General features: G+C 41.3%; 1 long non-coding RNA gene across 1 annotated transcript in view; it reads right to left on the bottom strand.

Moving 5' to 3' along the window:
* Positions 1-2,042: 2,042 nt before the first annotated feature.
* Positions 2,043-15,560, bottom strand: part of LOC117048572 — a 31,079-nt gene continuing 17,561 nt past the window's right edge. The window contains exon 2 of the long non-coding RNA XR_004426855.1: positions 2,043-4,928. This is a non-coding gene — a long non-coding RNA (uncharacterized LOC117048572). The remainder of the gene's footprint in view (positions 4,929-15,560) is intronic.

Genomic DNA, 15,560 nt, shown 5'->3' with positions numbered 1-15,560 from the left:
CTTCCACCTGAGGTTCTTTTTTCACTGGAAGAGTCACAAGGGTGGTGGGCCGGACTATATTTTGAAAAAAAATAATGAACGAATTCCTATGCCCCACAAATAACCCAGAGATGCATTTTAAATAAAAGCACACATTCTACTCATGTAAAAACACGCTGTTTCCCGGACCATCCGCGGGCTGGATTTAGAAGGCGATTGGGCCAGATCCGTCCCCTGGGCCTTAGTTTGCCTACCCATGCTTAACACCTATAAATAAGTTCCCACATTCTGCTTGTGAACACTGAGACAACGGCTGCTGGCAAAGGATGAAATTTCAGTTGATTTGGGCTGCCAGGACTGTCAACTATGTCTGGCAAAAAGCAGTTCTTTGAGTCTGCTCTAGAGTACAGTATATGCATTTACATGTCTACTCAGAAGTAGTCACACAGTTAAGAGGGTGCAGGGTTGCAGCATAAGTGTGATTGAGTAATCTGCTGTAAGAGGTGCTGTTTGCATTTTTTTTAAATGTTAAAAGTGGAAAACAATTTCTTCAGGGTTGTTGTTGTTTTGTTTACAATACAAAAAAAGTGCTGGAGAATCATACTAGAGTGTACAGTCCTGGTGCAGCTTGCAAGGGCCCAGGCAACAATGCGTAAGAGATTTTCCAAAGGAACCTGGATTTTGATTCAAACTGTCCGTGGGCCGGATTGAGAAGGCAATTGAGCAGCATCTGGCCCCCAGGCCTTAGGTTGCCAACCCCTGCGTCAGGGGTTGAGCCCAGGAACTTTAGCATGCAAAGATTCTACTGATGAATGTTGGCTTTCTCACTACAACTCCCATCAGTCCCAGACAACATGATGGGAGTTATAGTCCAAAACGTCCAGAGGGGGGGGGGTTTAGATCATTGCTCTTTTCAAGATTTTGAAACACTTGAGATTGACAATGTGAAAAGCAGGTGCAACATTGTTTGTTTCAGATGGAGCCATGAGTCTTATCATGCTCCCCAATGCAGGGACAGCTGATCCCGGCTTCTTGAGCAAGGCCATTCTTGCTTAGCCCTGACTTAGATTAAAAACAAATAAAAGAAAACAAAACAAAACTGTGGAAACAAAATAAAAAATAAAAAATTCCCTTCCAGTAGCACCTTAGAGACCAACTAAGTTTCTTCTTGGTATGAGATTTCGTGTGCATACACACTTCTTCAGAACTTAGTTGGTCTCTAAGATGCTACTGGAAGGAATTTTGTTTTTGTTTTTTTTGTTTTGACTATATGGCAGACCAACACGGCTACGTACCTATAACCAAAACTGTGGAGTCATCCTAGAAGAACATTTTTATTAGGTCCATCTCAAGATCATCTAACTTCTTGTCTTGAATTGCGATAATCCTCCATGACCTAGAGCAGGGATGGGAACCTAAGGTTGTTGGTTCAGCCCCAGCAAGCATGACCAGTGATCACAGGTGATCCTAAAGCTTCTGGAGGGCTACAAATTCCTCAGCTTTGGCCTAGAGGAAGTTGGGGAAATTTTGAGGAAAAAATGTGAAGTCTGATGCATTTCAAAATATTCATGTTTCGAACGCCAAATCGTCCATGCCAAATCTTGATTTATAAATGCAGATCTTAGATGCTGATGTCAGATTTTGAAATCCAAATATGTACAGTGGTAGCTCACAAGACGAATGCCCCGCACAACGAAAAACTCGCTAGACGAAAGGGTTTTGCGATTTTTTTAGGTGACTCGCAAGGCGAATTTTTGTATGGTCATGCTTCGCAAGACGAAAATTTCAATGCATTCCTATGGGAATTAAATTTCAATGCATTCCTATGGGAAACCGTGCTTCGCAAGATGAATTTTGCGCAATACGAAACGACTCGCGGAACAAATTAATTTCGTCTTGTGAGGCACCACTGTATTTCAACTTTTCCCCTCTGCACGTTTCAAATTTTCCCACCACTTCATTGGATTGTTTTAAGTATCCACTGCACTACCTGCTTCTGGATGTCAAATGGCGATGCCAAAACCAAAAGTTTACTCAATAACCTGCCAAAACGCAGAGAGAGGAACTTTTGACATTTTTATTTAAATAAAAACATTAAGTTAAGGGACAAAACCCTTAAACTTACGTTGCTACAATGCCTCTGTAAGGCACAACAGGCGCTCAAACGTCTCCTCTGGGCTCATTGTTGATGGTGATAAAAGCTGCTTAAAAAAAAATCTAGCAAGGTTATATAGATCAAGCACAAGCTGCAAACCCCTCCTACAACCGCGGATTGCAGGCAAATGAGAGGGAGCTGGCAGTCCCACCCTCGCTTGCCCTGCTGGCCGTGGGCATTGATGACTCCCTTTTTGCCTAAACTTGCCTCTCCCGAGAGTTGCAGGATGGGACAGCTAACACTCTTTATCTGCAGCCATGTTGCTATAGCAGCTGAAGCTGTCAAACACAAGCCCTTTTGTTAGTAATTCATGGACCAGCTCCAAGCTACCCCTCCCTTCGCTGTCAGAGGCTTCACAAGTCTCTGAATTACACATTCTGCACATAGGAAGGGTGAAGCTCCAGGGAGGCAGGATTGCGTGCAGCTGGGGTTTCAGCCCCCCTCGCTATGGTGACCACCAATGGTGAGGTGCTTGAATGCAGCCCGGCACCAGTGAATTACCCATTTGCATGCATTTAGCAGGAGAGGGAGCTATGTTCGTAGGTCACCGCTGCTGAAGCTCAGAGTCACTTTATGGATTTTCATGACTCACGAAACAGCTTCTGCAAGCTCTCTGTCACTGTGATAAGAGCTGAACTGTTGGCATAAGGTGCTGGGTATCTACAGAAAGTCTGAGGCGAGTGTTGATCTAGCCACAGACAACACACAAAGCCAGCCATGCACTCCAACGGCAGCAAAACCAATGAGAAGTTCAAAAAGGCTCCATTCTGAATTCCTGCATCTCTCACTTCCTCCTCCTCCTCTCCCCCAAGCGATGCAAAAATGTAAGGGTTTATATTACACTTGGCATTTGTCCTAGAAATTTATTGTCTTGTGGGTGGCTGTATTTAAACCGGATTGGCCTGGCTGGGTCTGACCAAGAGACCATCCTGCCCAGCGTCTTGTCTGTGGCACCAGCAAGATCTGGATGTGTGAGGACATTTGTATCAGCAAAAGGCAGCCATAGCAATTGCTGTCAGCCAACCTGATTTTACCACACTTAACTGGATTGTTGCAGTGCATTAATTGTGGTGCTGTCTCGGAAGGAAAAATTTAAAAACCTCAGTTGGTACAAAATAGGGCAGCACAATTAATAACTGGGATCCATAGATTTGTCTGTTTTTCTCCAATGTTCAAAGACCTTCATTAGCTATGAATGTGTTTCCAGAAAAACTTCAAGCTACTGGTTCTTGAACAAGGGCTGCTTGCTTCCATGCAAACCTGCCCATGCATTGAGCCTGTGGTGAACATGTGGTCTTCATGGTATCATTTGACTCCAACTCCCATCAGCCCCAGCCTGCATGACCAATCATCAGGGATGATGGGAGCTGTAGATCAGAAACATTAGGAGACCCACACAATCCTTCTCCCTAGGTCTCTGTTTCAAGAGCAACTTGAAGCAGGAGGTTTTAATCAGGAGTCACAGTGATATGTAACAAGAGTTGGCCAGAGTTTCTTGTGCTCTATTTGTGTGCCTCTGTCTTGGTTCTGGGCACTTGTCTGTGCCCTGACCAACTACAGTGCTTCCTGGCCTGCTCAGTCTCTCTAGTCTCCCACCACAGTCATTCCAGAGGCCCATCCAGAAGATACTGGTTTCCTATTAGTTAGCCCTTTGACATCATCTGGGAATCAAAAAATGAAGGCATAGAACAATAAACAATCTTTAAGAGTTCCATAATTCACAACTCACCTATTTTAAAACATAACATAAAATGTAAGACAAATACAATATACTTTTGCTTGTGTCCTGCTTGATGTGAGGAAAAGCTCTATGGTCAGAGGCCCAAGAGGCATGGAACAGTTTTCATCAGCTAAGATTGGGGTGCCAGTCATGATCCCTCCTGGAGAGTTATAGTTTTGCTACAGTTACCAATGATCTGGTAAACTGCAGTTAGTACAAAGCACAACTGCCAGGATACTAGCTAATGTGGAAACTGAATTTGAGACCAGAAAAAAGAGAAATTGAAACTGCCAGAATTGTCCATCTTCCATGAAGGTAGGACAGGAATGAGGGAAAGTTAGTTCAGGATCTACTGGTGATTTGCAGTTGATCATCCAGGAATTACTGACCCTCAATTGTCTTAACATCATTCCACTATAGGCTTGTGGCCCTCGGAAGGAAATGTGACCTTTGGGCAGAAGAAAGTTCCCCACTCACTCCTGTGGAAAAGGGAAGGAGGGAAAGTAGCACGTGAAGGACCATCAAAAGGAAAACTCATGGTGTGCTTTGTAAGAAACAAGTTCCTGAACATAATGAGGGCCCCATGTCATGAAAGGAGAAACCATTCTGAAGTTAAGTGCATCAAACTGTTCCTAAGGCAGATTTGCTGCTCCTTAAGGAAGGCAATAGACTGTATAGTTATCACCTGAACTGGGATGTAATCCCTCCCACAAACTATACAACCTACTACCTCACCTCCACGGGGCAGGACAGAGGATGTCCCAGAATTTCCAGCAGCCATGGGAGCGTGGGTCTGGTGCCAAAGGGGGCAAAAGCGATATTCTTCATGGCAGATGAGGATGGGTGATCCGAAAGGATGAGATGACCTGACTGTCTCCTTAGGAAAGACAGTAGATTGTATAGTTAGCTCAGAGGGAGAATATGGCTCCACAACTATTCAATCTACTACCTCAGCCTCAAGGACAGCATCATTTTGTTGATGGTCCTGAATGGCGAACTTGATGGCGAAGCAATGGCAGAGGAGAACGGCGATGGTCTGGAGGCTTCAGGAAGAAGGAGCTGGTGAAGTGCAGCCTGCAGAAAGAAGAGACAAAGAAACATAAGCGCAATGTGAGGGCCTCTTGCAACCACTTTGAGGCTGTTCCTCCTTTGCTTGCCTTCCCTCAGTTCGGCTATGTTTGGCAAAAACATTGGATGTGTAGTTTGAAGCACATGTAAAACCCACTACCCAATATGCAGCAAAAGACATAACATGCATGAATCTATGGTAACACCACCACCACCACCACCACCAACAACAACAACAAATTTATTTATACCCCACCTATCTGGCTGGGTTTCCCCCGCCACTCTGGGCAGCTACTGACAGGTGTTATATAATGAAAATAACAATAGTACATTTAAAATCACTGTGCAGACTGGACTATAATCCTCATCCTCATTTATTTATGAATTAAAATACTTCTACAGTTGGAACAGACCAGTGCCTTTTTCTGGGGGTACGCAGGTGTACACATACCCCTAAACATTATGTGAATCTTCGTACTTTTGTCCATTTACTGTTTTTATTTCCCCCGATTTGAACTATAAAATGGTGATTCTTCTTGAGTCAAAATGAGAGTACCCCTAAACATTTTTTTAAAAGAAAAAAACCACTGGAACAGAACCATAAGGCAGCTAATGAAATCTTTAAAAAGCAAAACATTCAAGACTGCTCACAACAAAAACAATATGAATTCCTAGGCAAAAGGAGATACAGACATAATTTAAAACATGACAACAGCTAATAAATCTCATAATGAATGAAACCTAAAGAGATAGGTCTTTGCTGCTTGCTGAAAAGCGAGCAATGAAGACCCCACACTAGCTTCCTGAGGGAAGTCATTCCAAAGTTAGGGGCCATTTTGGTATCAGTCTAATATGGATGGGAACCTGTGGTTTTCCATATGTTGCTGCATTACGACTCCGATCATCTCTGAACATTGGTCATGCTGGCTGAGACTGAGGGGAGTCCAAAAACCTGTGAGGGGGCCACAGCCGCCCTGCTTCGGAGCATGCAATATATTGGTATCCTGTTAGTTTTTTTATTCTAGATACACCAATCTCTTCCATCCCACCAGCCAATCATTGTCTAAAAACAACAAAGTTTCTCTATTAACTTGTCTTCTGGCCAAAATGTTACCACGGGGATTAGTCTTCACTGAGCATTAGTATGTGTGAAGCTCTTAGGTTTGTTTTTTGTTTGTCTGTTTGTTTTTAAAGAAAGGCAGAAAATTTTCTGCAGGCAGAATGGCCTTTGTGCTGGGTCTCACCACTTCAAGAAGTAGGGCTCATGTAACACTGCTGTCAGACAAATTCAAGGTAGCCTGTTTTGCGGATGAGAAAAAGTTGTGTGTGATGAAGAGCTTTTTTCCTCCCTTTCTTTCAAAAAAGAAGTATGATTCATTAAACACGACACAAGAGCAGCGCAAATCTACCTTTAGCAATGGCTGCGCAAATCCTCTTTAGGGTTGCCATCTGTTCATTCTCATTTTTAAAGCTTAACCTCAATACTAGGTCAATTTTATATATGTTATATATTTATATGGATTAATATTCTAGAGAATTATAATCCCTTTATTTTGGAGCTGTGAGACTACCACTCCCAGCAAGCACTCCAGGAGACTACAGTTCTCAGTCGACGACGTTATATAAAGCAAGGAGCAACATGGGAAGCAGTGTCTCACAATAACTTGCATCGCCCCTCATAGCAACAGCTAGGAGCTGATCCAGGAAACTTGGGTTTTCTATTTTTAGTATTACAATAGGGGACAGAGGCGCCAACTGTAACAAGTACCCCACCTTAATTGAAACTGTGCAAGCGCAGTTGAAAAGAGCTGTTATGAGGAAGAAAACACAAAATAACTAAATGAGACCATCAGAAAGACACACAAGAGGGCATTGAACCTGCGATCAGAGCCAGACGCTTTGCGGTGGCAGGTAGGGAACATAAATAAGTCAACATAAAACTGCAGAAGCATAAATATAAGTAATGTAATGTGTGTACAGTATTTAATTAAATAATGCGAACCATTTTTTAAAGCCCCAGTAAAATTAAATAATTAATACGTACTTGGCATTTATTATCTCCATGCCTTTACACTCCTTGGACAGAACACTGGAAGTCAAAACTGCATTTACTTAGTATTGTGCTAGTGAACAGAATATACTGTCCACATTGTTGTTATTTAAATGAGATCTCCAAAAGGGCTAGAGACTTACACACAAAAAAAAAGTTTTCGGAGCATGGGAAAAAAACTTTATTGTTCCACCAAGCCGACCTTTCTGACATATGGTTTCAGTGTTTTAAAATGACTGCTTTTGTTATTATTTTTAAATGTAACTTCTTTTTAATGTTTTTTTTTAAATCAGCATTTTAAACAAACTTCTTAGAACGTCTTGCAAACCACTTAGAGGACTTGTGCTCCAGTAAACAGTATGCATAGTTGAATAAAAGAAACATAAAAATGATGAAAGGTGAATGTTCAGGAACAGCCCTGCAATATTCTTGAGAAAGACTGTCCTTCCACAACCCTGCCTTGCCCTCCTTATAGCAATGGACCTGCTATAACCTTGAAATTATGACATAAAAGATCCATTTCCATTCCTCTGATGGCTGCTACATTGTACAGTACAGGATGGGTAGCAACTGGTTGCGGGCCGGGGGGGGGGGAGAGGAGAGGCAAATCCAGCAGCTAAAAGAAAGCGATTTTGTTTTGCTTTCAGGGCAATTGCCAGAAAAGCAGGCAGTAAGGCTGGTCCCCTGCCCACCCTTCTAAAATTATTATTTCCTACTTGTTTAGTTGTTTTAGGCACACATAACTAGCTGAGGGAGGAAGGGATCCAGGAGAGCAAATGCAAGAATAATCCCAACATTGTGTGTGCGCGTGTTGTGATAAAAATAGTGAACATCTGGCAGGAAAGAAATTCATGGTATGAACAAGGGAAATTTTAAACCCCACCCCTAATACCCAAATAACGTATTTATTTGGTAAAGTTTAACATTCTGCACAGAAATAGAGCTCCTCGGCGTGCTGGTATCAACGCCGCCCTCTCTGTGTAGATTTTAGAGGAAATATCTGTTCCAATCTCCAGAAAGAGCATAGACCAAAACAGAATGTTCTTTTCTGCCCCCCCACCCTCCCCACGGTCACAGCTAAAAAGTTCAAGCAGTATAACACAGCAGTGAGGGGGGAAGCAATACGGTTTGCAAAGACTATTCATTGTACAGACTGGGATGGTTCTCAAAATGTCATGGTTTTCTTTTTAAAAAAAATCACCCATAGCAAGAAATCAGGTGCTTTGAATGCTGGTTTCATGCACATTTCTGGGGGATGGGGGGGGCAGGGGGCGGGAAAGATGCCACAGCTGTGCTTTCCCTATGGCTTGGTATCAAAGCAGCATTGTCCATGACCAGCATATCTGATCAAATGTCTTAGAATTTGAGCGTTCACAATGCCAGAAAGTGAAAGTCTGAAAGTAGTTAAGGCAGCAATTTAGAATGCAAACAAACTTGAGCCATTGTGAAATCCTAAGCTCACTTCAAAACCGAAAAAAGGTTTTAGGAGATGTTTCTAAAAGCTTCAGGTGCTGATCTGGTTTATTAAGAGAGTCTGTCAAACTGGGGGGAAAAAACAAAAACAAAGAACAAAATAGCTCTTTTAAAAGAGGACGCTCATTTCAGCTTTTGTGTAGTCACAGTCCGGAGAGGCGCTGCCAAAACGATCCAGGGACATTTCCCAGAGAGAAAATTTGTGCCAGTCTCTCCTAAAATCTTTTCAGTCCCGCACAGTGATAGCTAAATTGGGAGACAACCAACCTGAAAGAAAAGAACTGCATTAAGTCAGCTGTCTGCATTCCTACAAAATGGCTGACAGTCAGCCATTTTGTCATTTAGATTTGCCTATGGAAGGCTGCAGCGATTTGATATCCAATTTGTGTAACTGATTTTTTTAGAGAGCAGGAAAATGAAAAGGAATGGATATTTTTAAAAGTCATCCAAACTTTCAAAACATTGCAGTATTACTATTTGCATCCAGAGTACTTTCTAATCTAGACTTGGAACAATTTTATTTAAAGCACACAGTAGCATCTTAGCCGTCATGGACTTTCTTTTGTGTGTGCCCAGTTGAAGTACCTGGATTATTTTTTTTAAAAATCGCTTTCAATTAGTTTGCCAAATGCCAAGCTCAATCCTTTATGGCAAGAATGAAAGTCCAAATGACAGGGAAGCAACGAAGCATCTGTAAAACATTCAGGAACTTTCTAGTGAACAAAACAAAACAAAACAAAACCCAATTTTTATATATATAAAAACTTTACTTAAAATTTGCATCCACTTTATGCCTTGTTTAAAAGCAGCTGACAGCCATAATCTGAAAACTGAAATGATCGCAAAATGCATACAGATAAACAAACCCGGCAGTCATTAATCCACAAGCAGAAATGCAGCAAAGATCAACACACAATGCATAGAGCTGTAAAATAAGTTCTAGGTGCCATAGGATAGCAGATTCTAGTCTAGAAGTGGCAAAGCAATATTTTGTTGGGACAATATGGGGTTGGGGGGGGCCAACTCCCATCTCTTGCAGGGGTGCAATTAGTTCCAGTGCCGTCCGTTAAGAGTTTGAGTGTAATCTTCAACACCTACCTTTTTATGTAGGTACAAGTTGCAGCTATAACAAAGGCGGCATTTTTTCATCTCCGCCAATCTAAGCAGTTGGCTCCTTACCTCTCTTGCCCTGACCTAGCCACTGTGATCCACACGACGGCCACCTCCAGGCTTGATTATTGTAACTCACTCTACGTGGGGCTGCCCTTGAGACTGACACAGAAACTCCAGCGGGTGCAGAATGCTGCGGCGAGACTCCTTATGGGGTCCTCGCAGTGGGATCACATTCACCCGGTGCTATACCAGCTGCACTGGCTCCCGTGGAATACAGGATCAGGTTTAAGGTGCTGGTTTTAACCTTTAAAGCCCTATACGGCCTAGGACACTTGTACCTACAGGACCGCCTCTCCTGGTATGTCCCACGGAGGACCTTACGGTCTTCAAATAAAAACATCTTGGAGATCCCAGGCCACAGGGAGGTTAGGCTGGCTTTGGCCAGAGCCAGGGCTTTTTCAGCCGTGGCCCCGATCTGGTGGAACGCTCTGTCACAAGAGACTATGGCCCTGTGGGACTTGACATCTTTCCGCAGGGCCTGCAAGACGGAGCTGTTCCACCAGGCCTTTGGCCAAGGCACAGTCTGACCCCCTCTCTTCTTCTGTAATCCTCATAGAACTCTAGCCCAATGGTTGCCATTAATTTGATTCTGAATTGATTTTAGAATGTACTTTAATTAATTGACTGTGTGATTTTATGTACACTGTGCTATTTTTACTTGTTAGCTGCTCTGAGCCTGGCTTTGGCCAGGGAGGGTGGGATATAAATAAAATTATTATTATTATTATTATTATTATTATTATTATTATTATTATTATTATTATCATCATCATCATCATCATCTGAGCAATGGAAAATGGACTGGGGTGAGTACTGGCCTTACAGTGCGTTATAGGGATGGAGGAGAAATTCAATTCAATTTGCATTTAATAGTGAATCTACCTAATTTGCACTTTATGAAACAATATGCAATCCAAAACAAGCATCCTTTGAAATTCGCTCTTCTCCGAATTTTGCAATGCAATACTCTAGCCAAGTAATGTGTGCACAAATTCATATACTGTGGTAAAGTGTGCATTAAAAAAATGCACACATCAGTGAAAACTGCATGCAAAAATGCATTACATTAGAGGGAATATATCCATTTGCCAAATTGTGCATACCACACAAAATTGCATATGAAAATTAGGAGACTTTTACACTAAAATGCTGGTGACTTTTCATGAGGATTTTTGAAAAACAACAGCAACAAACTGATGTGGAAATGTGAAGAACTCAGGTTAAGCTTGAAAAAAATCCGAAACGGAAAGATACCAATACTAACAGATTTACCTATTTCTATGCTGATGACTTTAAAAAAAAAAAAAGAATTTTCAGCAGGGGAGGAAATAAAAATGAAGACCTGGCCACCCACAGCCTTGCATGTGTTTGCTTGCTTGCATGCATTTATTTAACATGGTTATCAGCTGCCTTAATAGCATTTTTGAAGCAGAAGGGGTGGTCTTCCTATATGGGTGTCCATCTTCCACTTTTAGAAAGGCTTCATGAGTATTCCTGGGCTAGAAGGAGATACATATTGAATTAAACTAAACCAAGCCTTTATAGGAAGTGCGCAACATGCTAAGGTTCTCATTCATTTCACTCAGCGCCAGTGATGCCACAGGCACATTCCATATGGCAATAGCATGAGAAATGAGGATAGCGTCAGGGGAAGAACAGCAGTTCCCCAGCAACAAACTTTTGCAATCCGGGAAAATGCAATGAGTGACATCTTACTCAGAGCAGATCCATTGAAATCAGTGGACAAGTTAGTTATAAGACTGACTTAAGCCCATTTAATTCAACAGGCCATCTCCGAATTTGATACCACCCAGTATCACTGCAACAGAAGCACTACCAGGAGGGAAGACTTCTGGTTCACAACAATAAGCAGGTAACGATTGCACATATACCTGTAGAGTTGAAACCGAGGCTGGTCCTGCTCAGAGCAGACCCACTGAAATTAATGAGCATGGCCAACTTCATTAATTTCAATGGATCTACTCTTAGTAAACTTTAGTTGGCTACAATCCATATTGCACTAATAAATGAAACTTGGAAATTCCCTTAGAATGGCCCGTTGCCATTCACACTTCTGGGAGGGAAAATATTTTCCTAACTCTGCAAGCAGCTCAACAGATTATTCAATGGCTTGACACCTCAATTCTTTAGACAAACTATGCAACTCATGCTATGTTTTAAAAATAGAAACAGCACAAGTGAGAAATTCCCCCTTCTTTTGCTTCAGCTGTAATTCAAATTGGAGATTAATGTGACGTTTGTAAAAATGACTCATATCAGAAACAATCACTGTATTAAGAAATATAGCAGTTGAGTTTACTGATTTACAGTGAAATCCTGTATGTGTCTATTCAGTTTAATGCTGCTTGCTTCAGATAAGTGGTTATAGGCAGTGTTGGATTTAGGTATAAGCTAAACAAGCTATAGCTTAGGGCCCCACTCTCTTGGGGGCCCTCTAAAAAATTAAAGTGAAAAAACCTGGATGTACATTTCCAAAATATAAGATAAAAAACAAATAAAATAAAGCCTACATACAGTAAGAGCTTAATAATTATTTCACTATTAATATACTTCTTAATTGTATTTCACTATTAATATACTTCTTCTTAATTATATTTCAGTTCAACAATTACTTTTATAAAATACATATTTTGTTACGTGCAAATGGCTTTAGATACCTATTAGGTCCATAAATTACCATATAGTATATATTCAACACAAAAAAAGCAACGATTTGTTGTTGACAAAGGACAGCTGAACATATAAAGGGTCCCATTACTTTCAGTAGCTTAGGGCCTCATCAAACCTAAATCCGGCCCTGGTTATAGGTCTGCAGCTCTAAATATATTGTCACAACTTCCTTTATTACCTTCAACGGTTTTCACTATGATTACAAATTTCCATATCACTTTAACTGTTCCTGCATCGTGCTTATGATTTTTGCTAACTCTTCATCAGTCATGTACAAAATATTTACAAATGTAAACACAACACACATCATAGCTGCAAATTAGATCCACTCTATATACCACATATCATCCATAATTTACTTTATTAAGTAGTTTCCCTTTCAAGAGAGTCTTTAGAATGTAACTTCATGGCACTAATATGTTTTCAGCATGCTAGATACTATATAGTGATATAGTGATACACACACACACACACACACACTCTTTTTAAACTACAACTGGCAATCTTGATTGAAAGAGTAGCTCATAAAGTAACTTTGTATACATTGTATCACATTTTGGAATATTTCTGGCAAACTGAAAAGTTGAGCAACGGTACTTTTTGTTAAGCATGCACTGTGTACCTGCACCTCATAATTCAAAGCTGCTCTTATATGGAAAACCATATTGTACTGTGACTGTTATCTACGACTCCAACTTTTCCCAACCTCCATATATTTCGGACTACAATTCCCATCAATCCCAGCCAGAACAGCCATAGGGTAATGGGAGTTGTAGTCCAAAACTTCTGGAGGGAACCAGGCTGAGGAGGACTGTTCTAGTCTATTTCCTGCCATGTTTGTAGTTACTCATCTATTGTTTAGAAATTCATTGTCCATATATAAAAGGGGAAAGGCATTTTCTCTATTCACTGTTAAGCATTTCAAAAACGACTGTCTAATAACAGAATTGTAGTTATTGCCATTTTTTTACGAATCCATTGTGATCTTTTAAATTTGCTTAAAGAGAGGGAAATTATATACTGTAGATAGATAGATGGAAACATATAGATATAAATACATTGCTTCTGCTAGTCTCAAGTTATCCAGTCCTTTAAAGTTTAAAACCTTTATAGTAGGCATTCATAAAATAGTCATGGACCACTTTCTTCTCTAGTACCTGCTCTTTGCTACTATTGAACAGATATACATTCCTTAACAGACTCAACTAACAGACTCTCTGCATGGAATTGTAGAGAGATGCTTCAAAATGAGACCAAAGTCTTTCCAACTCTTCTTCAGATTCTCCTCTCATGACACGTCATGGATTCCAACAATTTATTTCGGCACACACACCTATTTCTACAAGATTTTTTTCCTTACGTTGCTAGCTCTACTTTTCCTATAAACAACCAAGAAATCATGGGTCCTGAGAAACCACCACAGTGCTTTAAAATAAATAAATAATAATAACAACATTTTTGAGAAAGAGTAGATATAGATAAATTGATAGATACAGACCAACAATAGAACAACCATCAGCACCCCCCAAAAAATACTGAATTCCATTTTCAGAAATGAAATACAAGAAATGAAATAAGTTAAACCCTACCCTGTAGAATAGATAAGTACATTGCCCAACCACATATTTTACAATCCTAGCACATAACAACAACTGATACAAGAAACATACAAGACTGACCGTTTCCCTTTCATACTGTGAACAAACCTTTCCAGCTGGTTCTAGGCACAGTCACACATTCCTGGCTGTACCGAGTACTGTTACACCGATAACACAATAGCTCATTTTGGCAACCCAGCCTATTTGCAACACTCGGCACACGCCAAAACTACCCACATGTGCCTCCAACTCTGGTTTTATTCCAAACTGGCTTTCTCGGTTTTGTTACAGATGGTGCCATGCAGAGATGAGAGAGCTAGGTCCTAACATGGCCGAAGATAGCCAGAGAGCCACGTCCCAGCCTCTTCGCTTCCCCTTCCTGACGGAAGATACGTTGGCCAGGCGGCAGCCATTTTGCATGCCTCAAAAGAGGGAGACAAAAAAACGAAAGGGAGGGGAGAGGAGAGGAGAGGGAGGCCAGGATATGAGTGTGTGTTTTGAGTTTAAAAAACAGGGAACATCAAAGCTCCACAGAGACACACCTTCCTTTCCTGCTATTTGAACAGAAGACCTAAGCCTAAAAAGACCAGCTTCTGAGGCTTCTAACATGCTATTGCTCCTGAAGTTTGAATCTGCTGATCTTAAAGGAGAAACACGCCTTTCCTAGGACTAGCCTACTCCTGGCACAAGTAGAAACATGACTCAGCTTATACATCTTAGCCAAAAAGGGACACACGGGGGGAGGGCAGGAATTATTCAGGAAAATTCCCAATGGGAAGAAAGCAGGGTAATGGAAACCACCTGGCAGTGTCAAACTTTCCTGACCAGTGGGAAGCTCCGCAAATATTTCAATAAAAGCACAGTTAGGGTTCCCTCAGCAGAAGATCTTTGGCCAGATGGACAGCACTGATTCTAGATGGCTCCTCATGCCACCTGGAAGAGGGCTTGCAAGGGAAAATGCAGTTTCTTTTTAGGACCACATCATCTTTCATCAATACCTGTAGCAGTAGTAATTAATAGTTGACCATAACTGAATTGTAGCTTGAATGTGAACACCATATCTTAACTGCTAGCATATTCTGGTGCTACGGTCTTCAGCATGCCATTCAAAGTATCTACAATTCTATAATAATATTGAAAGGAGTTTCAATGTAGAGAGTTATAATCCCTACTGTTGAATTCCCCATGCTGATCTCATTACGCCCAAATGGATGGATAAGATCAGTGAGATGGAACAAAACCAGTGAGGACAGTGCCAACCTCTCAAGCTTAGTTAGGACCCTTTCCATGAAATGTTTCATTCCCACTACATTTTACTACTAGCATCACCAGACAAACCAGCTATCTGAAAAAGCTCAAAGCTTTATATAGAATATAATTGCCACTGTGCGTGTTAAGTCCTCTAATTGTCCACTCCAAATCCAGATCATGGGGCAGAATTAGAAGCCTTTTTTATCCTGAGGATTGCATTCCCTCGTGGGCAACTTTCAAAGGGTAGTGGGCCTGCAGTGAATGGGTCCAGAGTGGGCAGGGCAATGGATGGGACTCTTATCTTTGTACAATAGACTACATTCCAGCCACACAACCGTCAGAGGTTCTACAGACACTCCCTCCCACTTCCACATTTCTCCATCCTCCATCCAGACTAGCAAG

Source organism: Lacerta agilis, chromosome 6, assembly GCF_009819535.1.
Source record: "Lacerta agilis isolate rLacAgi1 chromosome 6, rLacAgi1.pri, whole genome shotgun sequence".
NCBI classification, from domain to species: domain Eukaryota; kingdom Metazoa; phylum Chordata; class Lepidosauria; order Squamata; family Lacertidae; genus Lacerta; species Lacerta agilis.
The sequence above is the reverse complement of the archived record's forward strand: the minus strand, read 5'-3'. Positions and strand labels throughout refer to the sequence as shown.